The 25,468-nt window shown below is 35.0% G+C and overlaps 1 protein-coding gene across 2 annotated transcripts in view; it reads left to right on the top strand.

Annotated features, from left to right (window-relative positions):
• The window catches only part of LOC135834409 (uncharacterized), a 532,193-nt gene that overhangs the window by 217,944 nt on the left and 288,781 nt on the right, over positions 1-25,468 (top strand). For both annotated transcript variants that reach the window (XM_065348275.1, XM_065348274.1), the window contains one exon: positions 9,232-9,275. The gene's annotated coding sequence lies outside the window, so the exon portion shown is untranslated. The remainder of the gene's footprint in view (positions 1-9,231; positions 9,276-25,468) is intronic.

Below are 25,468 nucleotides of genomic sequence, written 5' to 3' on the forward strand. Positions count from 1 at the left end.
TGAAACTTGAAATTTCCCAAAATTTCATCAAAAACGGAGATGGAAAGCCAAAATTTATTCTGCAAACTGATTTCAATACGCTACGAAGTCAACTGCAGGTGGATTTTAAGTCGTTTTGGAGCCTCCAGCGACTTTTTGAAAATTACTGGAGCCTTCAGTAGATTTTTGAAACTTGAAATTCCCACACAATATCATCACATTGAGCTGGAAAGCTAAAATTTGCTCTGCAGTTAGCCTCCAGCAACTTTTTGAAAAGTACTGGAGCCTCCAGTATAGATTTTGAAACTTGAAATTTCCCCAAAAATTCCATGAAACGGAGATGGAGAGCCGAAATTTACTCTGCACTTCAATTCTAACACCCTCTGAAGACGACTTCAGGTGGGTTCAAGTCATTTTGGAGCTTCCAGCGATTTTTTGAAAATTACTGGAGTGTTCATGCACCAGATTTTTTAAACTTGAAATTCCCGCAGCATTTTATCAAATGGAGTTAGTAAGCTTAAATTTACTTCGCAAACCAATTTCAATACAATATGAGGTCGACTGCATGTTGATTTCAAATGGTTTTGAAGCTGGAAATTTCAATTTTCGAAAAAATGCAATACAACATTTCAAAAATTCGCTGGAGGCTCCAAAACGATTTGAAATCCACCAGCAGTCCACTTTGTTGAGTACTGAAATTAGTTTGCAGAATGAATTTCAGCGTTTCATATCTCCATTTTGATGAAATTTTGAGAAATTTCAAGTTTCAAACATCTACTGGAGGCTCCACTAATTTTCAAAAAGTCGCTGGAGGCTCCAAACAGACTTGAAATCCGCCTTCAGTCGACTTCGTAGCGTATTGAAATTAGTTTGCTGAATAAGTTTCAGCTTTCCTACTCCATCTGATAAAATGTCGAGGGAATTTCGAGTTTCAAAAATCTGCTGGAGGCTCCAGAATTACTCAAAACGGTTTGAAACAGTTTCCAATCGATTTGGCATGTCGAAAATAGGGTATTTCCCAAATTTCAGCTTTCTTTGTCGATTTGGTAAAATTTTGATTTTTTCACTCATTTTTGGCCAATAAATTTGATTTTCAAAAATTCACCAAAAATCGAAAAACGTACTTTATCACTTGAAATTTTGACAGGTAATAAATTGTTGCCTGATCTTTCGATTTACCTTCGTATGGTTTGAAAAATTTTGTGCAAGTCCTACGTTGGAACGCAAACTGTGCGAATTCAGTTGACCTGTCAATCAAAATGAACACCATTTTGTAAGTGGAACCACTTTTATTTTGAGAACAAGGGCTGGAAATGTTCCTAAGCACTCCCGCTTTGCGAAAAAATTTGTGGTGTTGGATCGACGGGGGAGGGGTGCAATAGATCCCTATGTGGGCTCCCCGACTAATCCTCAGAGTCAACATCCTTCATTTTTTACCAAAAATTTTTTTGATTTGAAACTAACTTATGTCACCCTACACTTGCAATGGTCACAACTTGTGTCTGAAATCATATTTCATTTATTCTCAAAATTTTGGATTTTGGCTTCAAAAATTTTTGACGTAATAAATTATTCAAAATTTTATGATTTTCGTGTTAGAGAAACTTTTCGGAAAATTTTCGTATCCTCCCATCGAAAGTGTACTTTTGAAATTGGGATAGAAAAAATGCCCATTTCTGAGCATTTCCTCAAATTCCAAAATGAAATGTTGAGTAAACCTCATTTTTTAAAAAATTTCCCTTAACGAAGTTATACTCATTCCCACGTAATGAAATTTTTCAATTTTCAACCATTGGATTCTTCTCGGGTCTCAAAGGGTTAAGAGTAAAGGAGCAACTATATGAGGGAACACACAGAAAAAAAATAAGGTGAAACTACAGAGTTCAATGAAGAGAAAATAAAAAAAAGAGACGTTAAAGAATGAAAAACACGAGAAGAATGCGAAAATTGCAGCACAAATCTCCCAACATTACGATATGCTACGTGTCTTAGTGGTAGACTGCGAAGCTAGAACCTTGGCTGACGAGGGGTCTGTACGGGGGTAAAGGGGTTCAGTATGCGGCAGGGTATAGAAAAAAGTAAGAAATCGACTTTTTCGCATAGTTAGCTTTAAATTATAGCCTTAAGTCAACTTTCGGGTGTGCTGGATGCGGCATGGCAGCTGCTAACTATAAAAGATAAATTGGCTAAGATATTCGTTCTCATTTCGTTTGCGCTTTGCGGCTCGGGCTCGGGCTCGGGCACCGGCACAGCTTCTCACTCACCCATACAGTGCAGCGCGTAACATCCTATATACCGAAAACTTTCAAAAGAATGTTGGAATACGTGAAAAGTATTTTAACTTTTAAAAGCTTTAGATGAATGTTTAAGTACACAGATACGAAAAACTTCAATTTTTCATACATAAAAGTATTTTACCGCAAAGAAAAGGAAGAAAAAACAGAGTGAGAACGAGCTCAGTCGAGAAGAAAAAATACACCATATATACGCGTCAACTCATCGTGAGAGCGACAGAGAGAACACTACCTACAACAGTATAGTGGGAAAAAAAACACAGCAAACGCGAAAACACTCAGAAACGAAAACATTTTGACAAATCTCATTCCATTTTCCCCCAACAACCCCGACGACGAGTAAAGAGAGAGAGAGAAAAAAAGTGCGAAACCCGGTGCTAAGGCCAGAAAGAAAACGCCTAACCCGTCCGCATACATTCTAATGAAGCAAAAACGACGTGATGCTCGTGGACGCCATCAGTGTTTTCGTATTCAACTCGGCACCTTTCGAAACTTTTTTTTTTTATCTGTTGGCCCGAGTAGGAAAATTTTCTCACGCGTTGGCCAGTCTTTTTTCATCGTTGATATCTTTTAAACATGTATATATTGTATAACTGTTTCCGGAAAAAATGTGCTAAGTTTGAACGATGAGATGGAAAGAAAAATACTAAACTTGTATACTTTTTGCACGCGAGTAATACGAAATACTCGTACGTAGTACTTGGAAAAACTCGACTGAGAATTGAATTTTTTAAACGTGATGATGGCTTAAATGATATATAATATTTTGTTTCGTTTCGTTTCTTCTTCTTCTTCTTCTATGCGGTATTTTATCAACGTGTTTGGAAAAGTTTTCATGTTGAGAGAATTTTCAAGTGTGAATAATAAGGAAAAGGTTCTATTGCGACGAGTTCGATTATCATTTTCAATTTTTGAAAAATTTGCGACAGTGGTAGGGGAGAGAGGGAGTGGGATGGTGGTGTTCGGGGGGGGGGGGGAGTCATTAAAATCTTTGGAAGAAGGATTTTAGCCAAATTTGCTGGAGACCTTGAAACATATTTTCAATTGTGTATTGAAAATAGAAAACGTGGAACTGTAAATTCGAAGAGATAATGTTTGATGAGCCTGGAGTCTGGATGACCCAAAAAATGCCCTAGGATTTCTACCTTTGCCGGAGACCTTTATTTTGAGTTGATGTTTGCCCCTGAGAAGTTCTTGAAAGGTATACCTATACATGAGCCCTTGGAGCTGAGTCATTTATAACACCTGATTTTTGCTTGAAATTTCAAGAAATGAAAATTTTCGCCACATAAAAGAAAACATTTTTGGAAATTTTGACGAAAAACGAGCTAGAGAGTTACAGCAATTTTGGTAAAAAATGCCTTTCTGGCAGTTGATGAAAGAAACTTTTTGGTTGGTGTTAATTTATTGGCGAAAATTGGGTCCCTAATCAGAGTTATAAAAAAAATTAAGTTTTTCTCAATTTTGAAATAAAACAACAAAATGCAAGATTTTTGGAAAAATTTTGACTGAAATTTTTTTTTTTTTTTGGTAATTTTTACAACAAGCATGACTTTCTAACGATTTAGATGATAAAACTGGGCAATTTTGACAAAAAGTGTTTATTTTTTTTTTACAGAATTTACAAAAAAGTAGTAAGTATCTATTTGTCACAATTTTGTTGAAAAAGGGTGAGATTTTTTGGTATTTTTGATGAAATGGATATACAAGTATTTTGCAATTTTGACCAAACATATGCAGATTTTTTGCAACAATAATGCAACACTTCATAAAACTCTTATTTGATTTACAAAATTCAAACTTCTCCATCCAGTTTATGTATGTACCCAGCCATGTTGGAATCACAGGAAACAGATAGATAGATTTATTGATTGTTTTTCGCGGAAATTGTAGATAAAAATACAAAATTCGCCACTACTCCTTTCTCCTCTCACATTTATCACAGCTGACGACCTTAAATCTATCTTCACCCAAAACACACTTATTAAGAAATGGCAAAACTTTTGGTCCCTCCAAACATCAAACAAGCTCTTTCACCACTAAAAAACTACTCAGCCTTGGAAAAACCTATCTTAACTAAATAGACTTGAAGAAATCATTATCAAATCGAATCGTTTATTTTTGCAATGGGCAGCTATGCTGCATTTACAAAGTCAGCTTATAATTAAGTGAATGTACAGCATTTTCAACTAATTATTCTAACATTTGAATTTAGGTAAATAAAATAAAAAATAAAATAAAATAAATATAAATATAAATGGGTACGGTACATTATGTAAAAGGTAATGATACATGTTGGAGTACTTATTTACCATAACTTACTCCAGTTGTACTATCTCATCAATGCTGTAGAACGCATATCCCTGCAACCATTTTTTGAGTTTATTTTTGAACAGTTTACCAGATGTCAGAGATTTAAATTCCTGGGGGATTTTATTATATATTTTAGATGCCATAAAATCAACATTATTCTGCATATTTTTTGTCCTTAAATTTTCACTTATTGCCAAGTTTTGATGTCTTCTATCATAGGTATGAGAAGGTGTCTTGAGTTCTATTGTTCTATTTTTTACCATAATACACATTTGCAATATGTACTCACATGGAACTGTTAGTATCTTGCTTTCAATGAAGAGTGGTTTGCAGGATTCTCTTGGATTTTTTCGAAACATTATTCTAACAAGTCTTTTTTGTGCTATCAATACTTGTTGAAGCAGATTGTGATTTCCACCCCAAAGTGATATTCCATAGCTCATATTTAAATGAAAAAGGCCATAGTATGCAAGTTTTAGAGTATTTAGGTTTGTGATATCACGTAATTGCCGTATTAAGTAAGGTATAGGTGAAGAGTTTTTTGATTAAATGGTCCACTTGGCTATTCCATTTCAAGTCCGAGTCTATTATGATTCCCAAAAACTTTGTTGAGTCAGCTATCCTGTAACTTCCACTAATAGATTGAAGTATTTTCCCAAATGACAAAAAAGTTGTTTTACTTAAATTTAGTATCATTTTGTTTGCTGAGAACCAAGATATTAAATTTTCCATTATAATTTTAATATGATCACTATCCATAGTTTCATTAAGTTCTATGAGAGCAGTAGTATCATCAGCAAATTCTGTAAGACTATGCTCAAAGTAATATGCCAAATTGGCCCCCCCCCTGGCTGAGGGGGGTGGGGTGAAGAGCGGGCTATGGGCTCAAAATTATTTTTTGGGGGTACTAAACATACCCTGTGAGTTTCATCGAAATCCGAGGTTCAGGGCATTTTGCCTATCTTATCCAGGGGTACCCTTTGGTTCACAAAATCAAATATTCAAACTCAAAATAAACATGAATTAAACTCGTGAAACCAATTCATTTTGGTAATTCGAAGATGGAAAACAGTAAAGATCTCATATGTCGAGATATATCAATAAATTCAGAAAAAAAAACTCGATTCATACTGGAATCATCTCAATTCATAAAGCAAAATAAAAAGCTAGTGTAAAGTCCTATTTGACTATTTCATACTATACAAAATATACATTAAAACCATATAATCATGGTATATCTTACAGGACATTCATTTGCTCACCTACTAGGTCATGGCAGAGCCATGCCTACACCAGCACCCTCGGTGCAGCAACTTAGGCTTCCATATTTAGCTTGATGAGCACCTCGAATAATATTTAAAAATCACGAACTCCGAGGAATAATTAAAATCTTGATTCAAATCATAGTCTTTTAATCTCCTTCACAAATCAACACCAAAAAACATTATAAAAATAGGAATATCGAACCGATATAAAAACGCACGGCCAAAATACAGTTATCTCGAACAAGGAAGTTTATCTCGACAACTATGTACTTTTCCCTTTACCTCCTACATTTTCCTCATCCAAAGAGAATAATCTTCTATCAGTAAAATACGGAATTACAAGGTAATACATATTTTACCACAATTCATACCAGAGGACCCTTCCAAAATGAAAAAATTCTTTGACCTAATTAAAAAACTTGACCTTACCAACTCGATTTAAATCTCACACGACGGGTGTAATAATCAAGTAATTACCCCCCCCCCCCCAAAAAAACCCTCGTTATCTTTAATTTTTACCCAAAAACGAAATTTTTCCTGCAATTTTGGCAAAAAAATCACTTTTTGGAAATTTTGATTGAAAAAAACTGATTTCTTATAAAATCTTTGAAAAAAAGAACTGATTTCTTGAGATGAAAATACATTTTCTGAAAAAAATAAAATTTTGTCTGAAAAGTTTTTTTTCTTAATTTTGGCAAAAAAACATAACGTTTAGCAATCTACTAGTAGATTATAAAATTGGGCAATTTTTGCTATAAGTGTGTCCTTTTTACTGCAAAAAAGCAGGATTTGCTACAATGTCTGCGAAAAATGTTGGATTTTTCGATAATTTTGATGAAATGATTTCATTTTGCAATTTTGACGAAACAGGCAATTTTTTATGTAGTACATACTTACAATAAAAATGCAAAGTTTCGTTCAAATTTTCAATTTTGGTCATAATACTGGGTTTCCTGAAATTGTGGAAAGAAATGTAATTTTTTGGTACCTAGTTTTGATCAAAAAACTTTTTTTTGAAAATTCCGATAAAAAATGAGCTTTTTTAAACTTAGGCTACCTATTTATGCTAACAAAGTTGTAATTTTGCAAAACAAAACAAAACTTGCGGGGATATTTTGATGAAAACTCGGATTTTGTTGGTGCTACATAATTTTAATAAAATCTGATTTTTTGCGATTTTTTTACACGAAGCAATTTTTCGTTGCAAAAAAAGCAAAAATTCTTCAAAATTTTGATCAAGAAAAGTTTTTTTTTGATAAATTTGTCAAATACAAGACATTTTAGCAATTTAAGAAAAAAATGCCTTTTTTTGCAATCTTGACAATTTTTTTTTTATTACAAAAGAGTGATTTTTTGCTGTTTTTTTGCAATTTTGATTTTTGAGACTTTCTGGAAATTTGACCAAAAAGGGTTTTCTGCAATTTTGATTAAAAAACTACACTTTTTTGAAATTTAGATGTGACAGAAACAGTCATTTTGATAATTCGGACTACACTTTTTGGTAATTTTCAGTTGATTTAATGCGTTTGTCAAGTTTTTTCTCACCATTCTGGTGTGTTTTAAACATTTTTTTCATAAATACTTTTTGGCTTTGGTTTGGCCAATTTTCATGCAAATTTATACGGTTTTTGTCAATTTTTAGTGGTTTTGATGTTTTTTTTTGTGTTCTTTTAATTCTTTTTAGCGCATTTATTTGAACACTTTTTCGTGAATTTTTGAGAATTATTTTTGGCAATTTTTTGGTTGAAGGGTTTTCAAGACTTTCACGTGCATTCTTGAAATTTCATCTCTTTTTGGCAATTCTCGACAATTTTAATGATTTTTTTTTTAGTGCTTTTACATATATTTAAAGAGGTTTCAACGCTTTTCCATGCATTTTTTGGGCAGCTTTCATTGAAATTTTAGCACATTTTGGTGGTTTTCATTGATTGTAATGTTGTTTTACTTATTGAAAGTTTTTCGATCATTTTATGCATTTTAAACACTTCTGACTTTATCGTGCATTTTGCAAAATTTATGCTGATAAGTACTTCATTAATTTTCAACAAAATCTTTAAAATACGTAAGAAGACAAACATGCAAAAGTTTTTGAAAATTTTTAATTTAATTATTTTTTTGTTAAATTTTGAGGCCTTTTCGAAACCCGATCTTGTGCTCTTTTTCAAAAAAATACGTACGAAGTAGAATTGAAAACTTCACATTGAAAATACGCCATTGCTTCGTCGAAAATTTTATAGATTTGAAGTTCAGTTCAGTTCGGTTTAGGCTTCGATTTAAAATTTAATAAGTATATCGAAATTTCTTTCGAAAAGCGTGGATAATGTGAACTTTTTTAGCTCATTGATATTAAAAAATAAGACGTTCTTACACCCGAATTGTAAATATTGTATCCTCTACCTTTCCTTTCCACGTAAATCTTTACCCCTGAAATGTATAAATAAGGGCGAGGCAAATACATTAAAAAATGGCGTCACCTCTTCACCAGCATAAAATTCTTCAGCCACGGTTTTTCACTTTTCAGCGTATACTATACGTAAAAGCTCGTAGGAGGTAATCACTTTGAAAAAATTTCCCAACACGAAACTTGTAAAAACTTCGAAGAAGAAGAAGAAAAAAGTAGAAAAGAAACTTAAGAGAGAGTTACCAACTCGTACTCGTACTTCTCAGGTGTGTTTTTTTCCAACTTGTAAAAAAATACTTATTCCTAGTATATATAGGTAGGTATAGGTACCTCGAAGCATCACATAGAAAAGTCGAAAGATTAATACCTCGAAGACAACACGGTTCGGTTTTACCCTATCCATATACAATACCTTAACACGTATCCTTGGATCTTCCTTCTGCCCCATACCTTCCATGTCCTGTGCTTTAGGTAAAAACTCGTTAGAAATTCTTACCGCCACTCTGGTCTCTCTACACACACATATGTTGTACTGTAAATGGGATAAAAATCGAATGAGAATTTTTATTATTTTATACTCCGTGTCGTCGACCGAATCGAGTTATATTTCCATTAATTGAATTTCATCTGTAGTAAATTGGCTTGCTCGAATTACAGCTTGTCGCGTCGCTTCTCATATACGATTATAAATCTGTTGCCCGGGTCTCTGTGTATTCCCTTTAGGCCTTTGCACAAGATTGTACGAGTATGTATGTAGTATAGCACTTTGAGGTAGATGTACGTGTCACCATTGGCATGGGCGGATTGACCGGACCCTCTTGATGTTTCCTCAATTACCAGTGTATATGGTGGTGTGTTAATATGGCTACTGCATACCTACCTACCTAGTCATCGTGTTAATGTTATACATTGTGTTTAATTTGATTTGGAAAAATTGCTACGAAATTTGATTGGGTGTTTTCTTTTTTTTATGTTACAGGTTGACATGGCTTGGATCATGTCGGGGCCATGAATACAACATAGGTAAGTGAAAGAATACTTTTTCATATAGGTACGAGTAATTATTATAGTTTGGAGCGTTGTTAGGAACGAACAAAAATGAATCGATTGTGATTCAACGACTCGATTTTTTGTTCATACAAATCGTTCGAAAAAGACTTGGAAATCGTCATTAAAATGTTAGAAATCCAGAGCACATAAAAATCATTGAATGATCATTAATTTTATTTTTATGAATGATTCGAAAACTGTTTTAAAGTTCATTTTGGTTTTGGAGCATATCACACCTCTTTAAGATTGACAAGGATGCTTAAATTTAGGATTTTGCATGAAGAGGAGGGGACCTGGGATACATGTTTGGGGCAGGAGAGGTGATTGATGGATATTTCTACCACCCTTTTTTTCTTCGAAGCTCTGAAAAAGTGCCTTTTTTCACTTTTTAATTTACCCACATTTTTTTAATCTCGACAAGGTTGCAGAATATGCATCAAAAGAAGATGAACAAAAATTTCAATTTATGCATAAAAATTCCTCCAAATAATGCTTCCTTTGTCTTCCCACCACCCTACATTAATTGTTTGTTTCTTTCAAGAAGCCCCGAATGTTTCGAAAAAGAAAATACAACAAAAAACAAAACAGAAGATGAATTTTAATTCATATGAAAGAATCCCTACAAATTGCCTAAGACGAAAACACAAAAAGACAAAAATACAAAACGACAAAACAACAAGTCAACGAACAGACAAAAAGACAAAAAGACGAATTGATAAAATGACAAAACAATAAAACGATGAAAAAAATGAAAAGACAAAACGACAAAAAAAAGATGAGAAGACAAAACGACAAAAAGACAAACAGATAAAAAGACAAAAAGATAAAAAGATAAAATGACAAAACCGCAAAACAAAAAAAAGACTAGACAAAAAAATCAAAAGGCAAAAATCAATCAATCATACAAAAAATATGAAAAGTTGCAAAGATTAAAAAGACAAAATGACAGAAAAAAGACAAAACAATGGAACAACAAAACATCGAAAAGACAATGAAAATTGAAAAGACGAAAGGACGATGAAAATGTGAAAAGACAAAACAAGTCAACAAACAGACAAAAAGACAAATTGATAAAATGACAAAACAGTGAAACGATGAAAAAAAGTTGAAAAGACAAAAATACGAAAACAAGACAAAAAGACGAAACGACAAAAGGACAAAAAAAGATAAGAAGATGAAACGACAAAAAGACGAAAAGATAAAATGACAAAACAGCAAAACAAAAAAAAAAGACAAAAAGATGAAACTGTGAAAATACAAAAAAAATGAAAAGTTGCAAAAATGAATAAGATAAAATGACAAAAAAAAAAAAGACAAAACGATGAAAGGACAAAACGATGAAACAACAAAATGATGAAATGACAAAATGACTAAAAGACAATGAAAAGACAAAAAGATGATGAAAAGACAAAAACTGAAAAGACAAAAGGACAAAAAAAAGATGAAATGACTAAATGGTGAAACGACAAAACAACAAAAAGAGTAAAAGATGAAAAGACAAAAAGATGAAAAGACAAAAAGACAAAAAGATGAAACAACAAAACGACAAAAAAAGATGACAAGACAAAACAACAAAAAGACAAAAAGATGAAATGACGAAACAACAAAAAGATGGAAAGACAAAAGAACAAAAAGATAAAACGACAAACAGCAAAAAAAAGATGAGACAAACAGATGAATAGACAAAAATACAAAGAAGATGAAAAGTTGCAAAGACAAAAAAAGATAAAATGACAAAAAAAAGACAAAACGATGAAACGACAAACAATGAAATGACAAAATGATGAAACAACAAAATGACTAAAAGACAATGAAAAGGCAAAAAGATGATGAAAAGATGAAAAGACAAAACGACAAAAGGACAAAAAAAAGATGAAACGACAAAATGACAAAACAAAAACAATGAAACTATAAAGCGACAAAACAATGAAAAGATGAAATGACAACATGTTGGAATGACAAAACAACAAAAAGTCAAAAAGGTGAAATGACAAAACAACAAAAAGACAAAAAGAAGGAAAGACAAAAGGACAAAAAGATAAAATGACGAACATCAAAACAAAAAAAAGACGAGACAAAAAGATGAATAGGCAAAAATACAAAAAAGATGAAAAGTTGCAAAGACAAAAAAAGATAAAATGACAAAAAAAAGACAAAACGATGAAACGACAAACAATGAAATGACAAAATGATGAAATGACCAAAACAATGAAACAAAAAAATGATGAAACAACAAAATGACTAAAAGACAATGAAAAGGCAAAAGGATGATGGAAAAAATGAAAAGAAGAAACGACAAAAGGACATAAAAAAAGATGAAACGACAAAATGACAAAACAAAATCAATGAAACTATAAAGCGACAAAACAATGAAAAGATGAAATGACAAAATGGTGGAACGAAAAAACAACAAAAGGACTAAAAGATGAAAAGACAACAAGACGAAGCAACAAAACGACAAAAAAAGGTGAGAAGACAAAACAACAAAAAGGCAAAAAGGTGAAATGACAAAACAACAAAAAGACAAAAGGACAAAAAGATAAAATGACGAACAGCAAAACAAAAAAAAAGACGAGCCAAAAAGATGAATAGGCAAAAATACAAAAAAGATGAAAAGTTGCAAAGACAAAAAAAGATAAAATGACAAAAAAAAGACAAAAAGATGAAACAACAAAACAATGAAACGACAAAATTACGAAAATACAATAAGAAGACAAAACGATGAAAAGACGAAAAGACAAAACGACAAAAAAAATATGAAACGACAAAAATGACAAAAACAATGAAACGACAAAACAACGAAAAGACTAAAAGATGAAAAGACAAAAAGACAAAATCGACAAAAAAAAGTAAAAAAGATGAAACGTGAAACAACAAAATGATAAAACAATGAAACGACAAAACGGCGAAAAGACGAAAGAAAAGACGAAACGATGAAAAGACAAAAAGATGGAAAGATGCCCCTGTGAAAAAATACTGAATGTAGTTAAAAAAAAAACAAATAAGTATTATCTAATCATTTTATGTTTTTGGTTATTGTAGGGGGGGGGGGGGGGTTCTGGGAGCCCAAGATTACATGAGGAACCGAGGAAGTTTTTTTTTTTAAAACGATAATTATTTACTCGTAGAGGAATTATTACAACGTATAAAATGGAAAATTGTGGAACTATGAAAATCAACACTGAAAGCGTCATTAGGTACACTTTACCCCTTCAATTCCTACAATTGACTAACCGCAATTTATGTGTTGGTAGTTTGGCTTGCAGAATTACCACATAAATCATTCGAGATTCGTTCTAGAACAACCAGTACATAGGTAAAGAGATTGTTCTTCAGAGAAAAAGCTACCTAACAAAAAAAAAAAACAATTTCGCTCGAACAAATCTTTTTTTCTTTTTGAAAAATAATCGTAATTTTGACACACCATTCTACATCCTAGGTCGTCGAAATAAACGAGTGCTAAAAAAATACAAATGAAACGTAACGTCGGTACCTTTTCGATTTAAAAGTCTGTCTAAAAACTATCAAAACACGAAATCCACCATCACTTTTGATAAGCATAAGCTTCCAGCAGTAGCCATCTATACTCGATTCAACTCAGGCGTCAGCTCGAATAAAAGAAATGAATTCCGAAGCCAACCTGAGATAAGTCTTCATCTTTGATGAAATACCGCAGCTGAGACCGCGGTGAAACCCCCATAAGCTTCGAAAAGGTCAAAAATACGCAACAAAACGGAACCAACCATATACGTATTACGTACCAACGAGTAGTTGACTCGTCGACTATATTACGTGATAAAGTGGTACATTTTCATCTTCGTTATACTCGTAGCACGTTGTGTGTTGTGTACATGTGCCATACCATACCGACACGATGTGAAAACAAAGACATAGCAATTGGATGGATTTAAAAGCCAAAGGTTCCGCTTTGAAAATCCGCAACAGCAACAATAACAACGATGAAAATAAAAAGACCGAGTGGGAAAGGGGTCGAGGTACAGCTACATGAACATAGGTACATCTACATATGTGCACCTCGACCGTTGACGTTTCATCGCACGTGGTGGGTCTCAATATGTATATACCTTCGTTTAAAAGCTAGCAGTGGCAAAAGCCAAAGCCAAAGCCAAAACGTTTATATTAACTGCATTATTAAATATTTGTCGAGTGAAAAACAACAGCGTAAGCGTCTCGACGTTTGGGATTCGTCTGCTTCTGCCTCGACTCGCACCGATATTAAATTCAACCACCAAGACCACGATAGGTACCTATAATAGGTACAATGTATGTACAATCCCTTCACAATGATATCGCGTATCTCGTCGTGGTACACCAACCCCCCCCCACCCCCTTCACCCTCAAATATACACGACAGAAGAAGCTCGTCATGAATACCAAAAGTTATTCGATGTTTTTTAATTACGACGAGGCGCCCACGTCATGAAAAAAGTAACATATGCCAAAGTTAAGGGGAAACCGAATCGCGGCGGTGTTTTTTCCACTCTTCGTGTATATCCAGCAGCGTCAACGCCAACCATTAATATTCTATTGTACGAGTCGAGTCGAGTCGCGTAGATAGAGTGCAGAGATACTCGTATTCGACGGTGGAAAATTTCTGGCAGCGAGATTCGTATATATACGTATACAGAGATACTTGTACACGGTGTCACGATTGTTGATTGATTATTCGACCGAATATATAGAATACGAAGTGCTCGAATGGCGCGGAGAAAAAAACCGCATAGCTTTTTTTTTCTTCTAGCTCTCTTTTCGCTGCTTATTTTTCTCTTTCGACGTCGTCGTCGTCGTCTTCGTATATATCTAGTTGAAGAAGAAGGCAGAGCAAAAAAAAAAACGAGATGCGTCTCGCACGCAAATACACATTTTTCCATTCTGCACATCGCCAACCGCAGAGCAGAGTAAAAAAATCAACGATGAAGGCGAAATAAAAGCACAGAGACGTGGTTCGGTTTGGGTTTGATTGAAGTAGCTGTGGGAGACGGGCGAGAGGGCGAAGAGCGAATCCTTTTATGTCGTCAACTACACCAACGTACTGCAGCAGTTTCCGCTCGAGTTGAGAAAATTCTATCAAACGATTCCAGATAACGCCGAGGAAATGGAATATCTGAAATATATCACAGCTAAACGACGCTTCGTTGACAGTTGGACAGACATCATCGAATGTACTGTACTTCGTCGACGACTACGACGACAACGAGAAAATAACCTGATATGAAAAACAGAGATCGGGGTGGAGAGGAAGCTCTTTTCATAACGCCAGTGTTGAAAAAAAAATACAGGAAAAGAGAAGAGACCTTCTGTTTTCGAAATGTAACAACGCGCGTTATCAGCAGCTTTACCCGACTACGTCCACCAGTCAAACGACAACGACTAAGTGAAACTTTCAGTACGATGAATGGTATCGTTTCCATCATCGTTGTCGATGTGGTCTGGTCCCATTGAACGAGTGTACCAACAAATCGTTCGCTGGTAATGATAAAATGGCTGGGTACTTTGGCAGAGCAAATCTGAAATCTGTCATTTAACTGGAAAGATCGCGATTGCACGAGTCTTTTATTAATACCTACGAGTACTTTTCGACCACTGGAAAGTAGATATCTTTTCGCTGATGATTGCAGTATCGGTTCGAGGTGAATGGTTCAAAAGTGCACCATATTGGAAAAATGTAAGGGACTCTGGACGAGTTGAAACTTCATTCTTTTTTTCCAAGTTTTACAGATGAACTGAATAGTAATAGATAGGTAGGTAATTAGGTATAAAAATGTTGAAAAGTAAACTTCATTTTCTATGGTTTTCGTGCAAATTTAGCCAATTTTTCGTGCATAAGATCAGATATTTTTGTAGGGGTGTGATGATCCTCCTACGTCTATGACGAGCACACCTCCCTGGAGACCCCCCCTCATCGGTTTTGTTCCTGCAAAGTACATTTTTTCCATACAGTTGTTTATAGCTTTCAAAAAGTTATAATTTGTTTTTTAAAACGAAAATAATATATTGCTGACTATTAATTTCTGCAAACTTGAGTATTCAGCCAGTGCATGCCGCCGTTTACAGAATAATTAGAAAAAAAACGAATCCTAAACTGAATCCTCAGGTTTCCGAATCTTTTTGCAATATTTTTCAAAAATCATCGAATCTTTTCAATTCTGTGTACTTATTTAATTTTTTGTCAATTATTTTTTGATCTTTGATTTGTATACCAAGTAATGACATTTGAAATTGAAAAACACACATGTGAGTACATTGAAGGGCGGTTTTCCAAAAAGCGATAAGTCAAAAATTGTGATTTCGAGATAAATGATGTTTTTAGTGCCCATTTCAAGGCGCGATGCACTTGGAGTATGACACCTATCCTGCATGTTGTATTGGTTCTATCTCAACACGTATGTGTTGGTTTCGTGGTGTAACTCAAGTTTGCAGCGCTTCTGCGGCAGAAAAAGTAAACTGACTTATCGCCTTTTGGAAAAACGATTTTTCATGTTTTCATTTATATGATAGAACCAGTGTTGCAAATTGACGTAAGTCAACTCTAATTCACAATACAAAAGTATATGACCAAAAAAATTGATTACAAAAAATTTTACCTGTGTTTTAAACAAAAATTAAGTACCTATTACAACACTATAAATTGAAAAAAAAGATTTTTGATTAAAAAAAAAAATCTTACCACTATTTCGGCAATAAATTTACCAAAAAAAATTTTTGATTGCAAAAAAAAATTTTTACCTGCATTTTGGCGATAGAATTGGCAAAAATCAAGTATTTATCTACAGCACTATCATTTTAAAAAAATGTATCTGCATTTTGGCAATAAAATAAAAATGAAAATATAGTACATATTACAGTACTATCTATTAAAAAAACCATATTTGCAGCTCTATTTTGGCTATAAAAGTAACGAAAACGAAGTAATCATGACTTATCGCGTTTTGGAAAAACGATTGCAATCCGCAACTTACAGAAAAGCTGGATTGTACGTAGGTAAATAGGTATTTTGGGTAGGTTAGGCATTAAATAGGTGAGATACGACCTATAGAACACAATGGCGTGAAAAACTCAATTTTCAAAAAACTTGACTTATCCACTTTTGGAAAACCGCCCTATGTAAAAAAATTGAGGTGTGGGAGGTCTATTCTGGATGGGGGTTTCATTTTGATCATGGGGGCCTTACACTTTTGGCACAAATACCAAATAAATCCAATAACTTTAAGAAAAAGTTCAAATTTTTAGTTGAAGTTTTTTGAAACTGCAAAGCGATATAATTTGAATAAATGGGTGGGGGGGTCCGTTAAGATGCATGGAGGCCTCATTTGATTATCGTCATCATCAACGCCATAGTCGCAAGCGACTAGTGTGCCCCCAATAACAACCCCCACTCCTCTCTGTCTTGAGCCAGTATGTCTGCAGTCACAACTGAGCCAACTATTTTCCAGACTGCATCAGTCCACCTTGTTGGAGATCTTCCTCTCTCTCATGTTCCGGTGTCCTTGCCAAAGAGAATTCCTTTTTCGATGTTTTCCAGTCCTCTGCTGGCTACGTATGTGTCCAAAATAACTCATTGTCCTGTTTTCACATATGTGACGTGCTCTACGAGAATCGACCTTAGGTCAAAAAAAGGGTTTTCAAGTTAATGAGCGATTACTATAGAAAAAAAGACGCTCTTTCCAATGGCGCAAACCGCAACTTCATATCTCTTTTACTTTCCTCGGAAATCGACCCCAAAGTTGAGGGGTAGGGCCAAAATCAACTCAAATTCATTTTTTTAAATTTTTAATAGATGTGTTCTTTTTACACGGATTTTGACAGATTTTCGAGAATCTGGATTTTGGACATTTTTTTAAATCTCTTTTTTTCAACACTTTTGAGATTACAATCACCAATTTTTCAAAACCTCGAGCCTTCTTTTTCAAAGTAAAATCCAAAATCCATTTTCAAAAGCTGCTACCCAAGCAGATTCTCGTAGATTCTAAATCTGCCAAAATCCAGATTCTCGAAAATCTGCAAAATCCGTGTAAAAAGAACACATCTTATGATTTTGGCAGCAAAAAATAACCTAATTTGCATACAAACACTTATCAAGCTCCATTTGTGTATTTCACTTCATAAAAACTTGTTGATTCATTAATTTTTTAAAAGAAGAAAAAGTAGAATAAATTTCATTTTCAGTGAAAAATCTGCTTGAAAAAATATTAAAATAAAAAAAACAACTGAAAAAAATTGAAAAAAATTGTTGGCTTAGGGGGGATTTGAACTCAGTACCTCCCGCGTGATAGTCCATCAGCTGAGCCACGAGGCTAGCATGGCAGCATAGGAACACGCGGTTATGACTGGTTTACACAAACAGTCACAGAGCTAAAGGGGACCTAGAGGAAACCACTGGAAACGTTTCTGTTGCATACCTACCCGAAAATAAGGCGAAAACACACTTCAAAACTTTAAATGCATGTTTCTCAAAACACATTTTTTTCCCTAAGGTCGATTCTCATAGAGCACGTCACATATTTTATTTAGCCTGGTTGGTTCTTGCAGTTGTTCCACAATTTATGCATTTGTTTGGTGCGCAGTGTATGGTATCTTCAACATCCTTCCCCATATCCACATTTCAAAGGCATCAATTCTTCTTTGATCATCTTGCTTTTAACGTCCAGGTTTCTGCTATATACATATAAGAAAACTGGAAAAACTGGCGTCCTGATTAGTCTCTTCCTCATTTTTATTGAGATTTCCCAGTTGGTGGAGACTTTTCTCAACCCGAGACATCACTGCTTTTCCAAGAGCTATTCTTCTTCTAATTTCCTCAGCTGATCCTCCATTGGCATCCACAAGTGAACCCAAATAAATAAATGAGTTCACTTTTTCAAGTTCATTCAGGGCTTCAGATTCTGGTAAGTATCCAGCTGTAGGTATCAACAACCATGACCTTGATTTTCCCCACATTTATAATTCGTCCCATGTCCTCACTGACCACCCTGACCCACCTGATCAGTTCTGCCAGTTCCTCTTCATTTGCGGCTATTTTAAGGTGGTATCATCAGTGTTATGGTGATTGGAGATTTGTCTTCCTCCTATCTTGATGCCACCTTCCCAGTTCTCCAAGGCTTTTTACATAATGTACTTGCCATAGATGTTGAACAGCAGAGGTAAGGGTATGTAGCTCTCCCTTACTCCCCATTCTGGATGAAACGGGTTCGACTCTTCACCTACTCTCACCATCATCTTGTTCTTGTCATACAGCGACCTGATCAGCTCAATTATGTGCTCAGGAACACCCATCTAGCATAGTATCTCATATAGCTTCGTCTAGGGAACTGTAACCCAGGTATGTCAGACGGCCATTTTGTTCCTGGTTTGACAACCTTAGCATTGCAGTATATGGGAATTCGGCAAACTTTAACCGCGTATATCTTCAAAACCGTGCATTTTTACAACTTTTTCATAATAACATTTTTGAAAGAGAATTGAACGAGCTTTCCAATGGTATGCCACATGTATCAATTGAAATACATTTAATTGTTTTGAATTTCAGTCATTTTTCAGCACTTCATTTTTGGGTTAAAAATAGTTTGAAATTGTGTGAAATTCACAGCATGTGCTCTAATTCAATGATTACTTTCATTCTATGCCAGAAATTCCGTCATAAAAACCTTGAATCAAAAAACAACAATTTTTTTTCGTGAGGAATAAAATGGGAGTCTGACATACCCGGGTTACAGTACCTTAGCTTCGTCCAATTAACACAGTCAAAGGTCTTTGTGTAGTCAACAGTGAATGAAACATAGTATTGCAGAGATGTTGAATTCACGGAATTTTTCTATCATTTGTCTGATGTTCAAAATCTGCTCTCTTATATGTACCTCTTCCAGGCATACAACCCACTGTTCAGGTGACTGCCTATGGAAGTATGCCTTGATCCTGTTGTTGATTATTTGGAGCATCACTTTACACCATGTAGAATCGGGGCTATTGTGCAATAGTTAGCACAATTTTTCGTATCACCTTTCTTGTGTAGTGGAATTAACAATCTTTTGACCATTCTCTTTTGCATCATAATATATTGTTGCATATCTTCCAAATCACCTTCTCGACTTTCTTACCCATGGACTGTAGTATCTCAGTCTCAATACCATCACATCCAGGCGCTTAGCGTTTCTCAATGCCTGTGATAGCATCTCTTACTTTATCAAGTAAGATATCTGGCTCATCTACACTATCCACTTCAATTTCTGGTACTTCATTGTTGTTTGGGTTCTGTGGTTCACTAAGTGTGAGACCCAAGAAACGACAATTTATTCTCATAAGGCCCAATCTCGAATTAAACTCGAAAAACAGATAACAATTCATCACAGATTACAATTATCTTCATTTATTAATATTTTCGAATACGACATAAATTATACACGATGAGTTGATGACGTATACCTAATCATTCTAATAAAAATAAAACAAAAATCACACTGAGAGCCTCAAGGAGCAAGGTTGAAATATGGATGAACCTTTTTAGTAGACAATTCCTGATCAACTAATTAATTTTTTAATCAATGTCATTTTTCAGCCAAAAGGAAAACGACATTCTAATGGTACTTTGGACAGCTGGTGGATTTGGAGAATCGAATCCACCAAGCCGCATAACGGGATCCTGATTAATTTGGCAACTAGCAAATTCGGGGAAGCGAATTTGCAAGTCGCATGTATGCTCAACCACTGGCCGGCCAAAATTGGGATCATATTACAAACATGCGAATTTTTGATTGATATTTGCGCACAAGTCAAACCTTGTTAGATTTGGCTTGTGGCAAATATGCAATTTTTGGACAATGAGATTTAGCCTCGAAATGTGAGGTTAAGTCTCACCGTCACACTCCGATATAGCTTGCTGCAATATAGTCTCCCGATTGGCACATAGTCAGATCCACACTCAGAACCACTGTCAGATATTGCCGTTTTGGCAGTCAGAAAGTACAATCTGACTGATATGTGGTCATATCCCTATTCAGAATGCACTGTCTAAAAAATGCCGTTTTGCCAACCGGGCTTCAGTTCTCTAGAACCTTTTGCAAGTTCCATGCAACTGTACCATCCTCGGCTGTGATTTCACATGATTGTGGTTTAAAATCTCTAGTGATTTGTTTTATGTTCTTGAATAGTATTCTTGATTTGTTGTGGTCAGTATATTCTTGAATTTCTTCAAAACATCTGTTCAGGTAGGCTTTTCTGTCTTTCCTACAATTTCTCTGAATGCATCTATTCAAGGCTTTGTACTTCTCATCATTTCCTTCCAGTTGTACTTTTCTGTGTTCTTCTATGAGCTTCAATGTTTCTTCTAACATCCATGGTTGACATTTTTGCAGTTGTTTCTACACATTCTTGATCACCAAATCGTGTTTCTTTTGGATTTCTGCCTTCATATTTTCCCATAAGGTATTTGGGTCCTCTTCATCTGTGTGATCAATATTTATTTAGACAGCAATGGTACGTATTTTGAGCTATCAACCAAGTTTTTAGCTCAATTACAGCAGCCATGGCAATCAAAAACAAAAACCTGTCCATATTAGGCGCCCTTACCATTATCTCTTTTTGCCCTTGATCTTTTGAAAAATGTTCCCCTCCTGTAAAGAGTTCTTATCAACTTTTGTACTCAGAATTCTTCCAAATCACCCCCTTGTTTTTTTTTTCAAGGTAAAATCTCTCTCTGAAGCAGTGCTTCACTCTCCTTTTATTAATTTTAGATAAGTACATATGTTGAAAAAAGTTCGAAGAATTATTTTCTGATACCTAAGCATGAAAAACTGAATTTACAACATTTTTCTAATTTTTTTGTCACCTTGGAGGGGGGGGGGAGGATTTTTTATCATTAAAACTGCGAAAATTTGTAAAGATTCTTTCAGATGAATTAAAATTTGTTGTCTTCTGTATTGTTTTTTGTTGACTTTTCTTTTTCAAAAACTTTGGGGAGTTCTTGAAAGAAGGAAGCAATTAATGGAAGACGGGTGGGGGGGAGATAAAACAAGAATTATTTGAGAAATTTTTGGCGCATAAATTGAAAATTGGGACTATTGGGAGAAGGTAGAGCTCCTCAGTGTGAACCTCTGAGAGAATTTCGATCAGAAATTTCAAAATTCTGGATGATATTTTTTGGACTTTTCTCACTTTTAGGGGTGGAAGACTAACGAAATCATCTGAGAAACCAAGGGAAGTATTTTCACAGATAGAGAGGAAATTATTTGGAAATATTCTGTCGTAAAAACTAAGAAGTGTTAAAAGAAAGTTATTATCACAGTTTTTTGATATTTTTTTGGATTTTTGATCCGTTGCCACCAGTTTTTTTGGATTTTGAGACAGATTGAAAAATTAGAAATAGATTTTCTCCTATACTTGAGGCAACTTTTTCAGGGCGTTGGAAAAGCGTTTTTCGTCTTTTGGTTCATCAGTTTCGATTTTTGGGGGGGGGGAGGGGGCTATTATTAAAAAATTTTCCAAGCTTTGGGCAATTGCATCAGTTTAACACCACCTTTGCCAATTTTGAGAAATTTTAAACATAAATAGGTACCTCGGCGACCCCTTGAATTTTGAATGTCGCAGTTTCAACGAGGTCAAGCACTATTTCGATCCATCTTCGAAGACCATAACTCTGCAATCAGATTTTTCGTTTGGTTTTTCCCCTATTTGTACTTATTTTTTTTACATCCAAATCGGAATAATACGCTTCATTTAGAGCGGAATAATTCCCCAGCAACGATGTTCGCGCAAATTCGATACAAAACCGCACGTTCCCCGAGTCGCGATGAGAACGATGCGAACTAAGCGAAATAAGAAACAGAAAACAGAAAACAGAAAAAAAAGGCTACAAAAACGAATAAATTTCCAACGTGTCATAAAAAGGCGATCCATTCATCGACTCGAATCTACTCTTCGTCATTTATTTATCAAAACGTTTCCGCTTCTGTCATGCGAACTTAACCAAATAAGCATAAATTGCGAGCGCAAATCAGCTCGGCTCGGCGGCGATGTAAGGAAATATTCAAATAAACGATGCTCATAAATTAAAGACGTATAAATTTCAAACGCCTTCTTGGCACAAAGAAATATATCATTTAGGCAATTTTTTTATCCAGCCGAGTTTCGTTTTAGTAGCGTATTCCTCCACGCTGGAATTTTTTTTTCTTCTTCTTCGTAACCTCATCCGGAGGCAACACTGTTTTTTTCCCTTCTATGACGATACTTCCGCAAAAATAAAGCTATTTATTACCCATTTTTATTCGTTTCGTTTGGCCCATTGTGTTAATCTGAAATAATGTTCGTCTCTAGCGAAAACAAGTTAATTTCTTTTAACATTTTTCTTGCGTCTCTGTAGTCTGTATATCGTATACTATATTTTTTCATGAGCCGGATGGCCAAGGCGTGAGCGAGGGGTTCGAACACTACGTGAAATGAAATATCAAACAGCCCGAGCAACTATGTGAAAAGAGTAAAAAATTCCTGGGAATTAAAAAGATAGGTCATTTGTCAAAATAAACACAGAGAAAGGAGTTGGTTTTTTTTTTTCCTTCATCTCTTCTTTTGCACTGAAAACGATCCCACATTGGCCCGATGAAGGGATAAATCAGACCAGTGTAAAAGGGAGAGGGTACGTGGGTGATGCGGCGAGGCGCCGCCGGTCGCCATTATCTTTTTGCTACATATCTATCTCTTTTTTTCTCTCTCTCGCTGTGGCTGGTGCTATGGTCTCTCTGTATCTTTATGCGAGCTGTACGCACCAGTCCCCCGCTATTTTCTGACATTTAATACGTCACGATTGTTGGATTTTTTTATGGCCCATCTTTTCGGATGTGTAATAAAAAAATATGAACTTTCACAAGTTCGATTCAATGTGACTCGTATTAAAGCAACGTTAAAATAGTTACACGAGCTATCTCGTATCGTACGAAGGTCTTTCTCTCTGGTCTCCCTTATCGTATATGAGAGGAAAAAAACTACATCGCAGCATCGTTTATATGTTCTATACGCTGGTTCGTATACATATATATAGTTTTTTAAAGGCAGAAAAATGATAAAGAAATAGGCCCCATCCCTCGTTTAACAAATCAACTTTGATGGGCCGCGAAAAAAAAACTGCTCCCAGAGAAGATACGAGCTCGTTAAACGTAAAATTTTATTGGTGGCAAGTTGGCCTTTTGGGATGCCTATGACGTTGTAATAATTTTTGCCGAATAAATCCATTAAATACCGACGCCTTGGCACCCGCTTTAATTAAGTTGTAAAATTTTACAAACAACAATACGCCCATCCCCCTCACCTCTTGGGTATGCACGAGCCCGTGTATCTCTATCCACCATGTACCCATATAGCGAATCGCTATCTATGTATTTACGATACTAATTTAATGAATTATAACGCGCCATCATTAATATAATATTTAGTGCGGTAAGAAATCTTATCGCGGCTTCACGCGAGATTAATCGTCTGTTTTTGCGACTTGTTTGCCAAATTGTTCGGCAGTGCTGTTCGGGGTTCGCTCATTCGCCGCTCTGTAGAATTTCTAATATCCAGAAGTTCACCCAGGCGAAGGTCGTTATGTACTTTATCAGCTATGCTTTCTCCACGTCTGAAACCCTCCCCCTCCCTTTCTTTCAGATCTTGTTTATCCTAGTAAGATTATGATTTTGGTTGCTGTACAGAGGATGTAATTACTCGGATACAAAATGGCGCCCATATGGTGCTGTTTTATGGACACCTAAATAACGTGAGCGTACCAAAGGATTAAATTTAGGGGCTGAAAAATTAAAAAGCGTTATAATTTTGAGCGAATAGTATACCAATTATAGGTATATATATACCTATTTTAAAAAAACTAAGAACAATAAGCACCCTCGTAAATATTTGGTTGCCTCGACAGGAAATCTGGAACATTTTTTGTCCAATTAGTACAAAATTTTGAAAATGTTTGTTATAAGGGGGATTGGAATTACTGGTTTAGAGGAATAGGGCTGACATCCCTCTATAAGGTGTTTAGGTTAATAATTATTCCTTACGTGGGGAATAATTACCATGTCCTGACTAGCTCAAATTCGGACACTGGGTAACTCCAATCCTTCCATATACATTATACTAGAGAGTATAAAACAACAAATAAAACGAGTCATATTCGTAAGGTGTAGTGATTATATTTAATCGTCGTAATATACAATGTTTATAAAGCAGAGTCTTTCGGCAATCACACAAATATATGATTCCGAGAATTAAGCATAATTAAGAATAGCATGAACATATTAAATGGGGAAACATAACATATTCATGTTATTCACTGGGGTCAAAGCAATATTATTAAATCAACATAAATACATTAAATGAGAACATGTAAAATATTCATGCAGACTTACTAAGATTTGCTAATTGCAACTCATTGCAATTAAGTAGCGATATGCGATATTTACTGACACTGTCACTGTCCAGCCATCTCTCCGTTGCACTCCTAATACTTGAGGCATTCGATGACAATTAAGAGTTGTTCGCGATATTTAATCAAAATGATAATTTAATTCAGCATCGTTTAACAGAGATATTTAAATTAATTCAGCATTGTTTAGCAGAGATATTTAAATTACGTTAATGCGTTATTTGAGAATTTCAGAGTTATTTATTTAGCTTTCACGAGTTATTTATGAGTTATTTTCACGAATTCACGAGTTATTTATAAAGAGTTATTTAGATGGATTTACAATCAATACCGCGAATATCGAGAATAAAACCAATGATCGAACCAATAATAGATATTTTAAACAGCTATTGTCATGGTTAAGTTTCCACGCTAGAAGTGGTACAGACAGTAAAAAGAAAGACACAGGCAAGATGCCTGTGCGTTTGTGCATCTGATATGCCAACGGATCGACACATCAATCAAGGGTGACTTAACTCCAGAGAGCTCGAGATTCCGATGCTAAGTAAAGATCTTATTTTTTGCGATGTACCTGGTAGCTACCAGAAAACATCGCTTCTATTAGAAACGCCCACTTTACCATACTTCCAGTATAAGGGTTGTTCTTTTAGAAGAAGGAGAACAGATCGCACTTTCTCCTACCACTTACCAGGGATGATTATCATCATTTCCCCTACTGTGATTATTACGAGAATAACTGCTAGGCAGTTGG

Source organism: Planococcus citri, chromosome 2 (assembly GCF_950023065.1).
Source record: "Planococcus citri chromosome 2, ihPlaCitr1.1, whole genome shotgun sequence".
NCBI lineage: Eukaryota > Metazoa > Arthropoda > Insecta > Hemiptera > Pseudococcidae > Planococcus > Planococcus citri.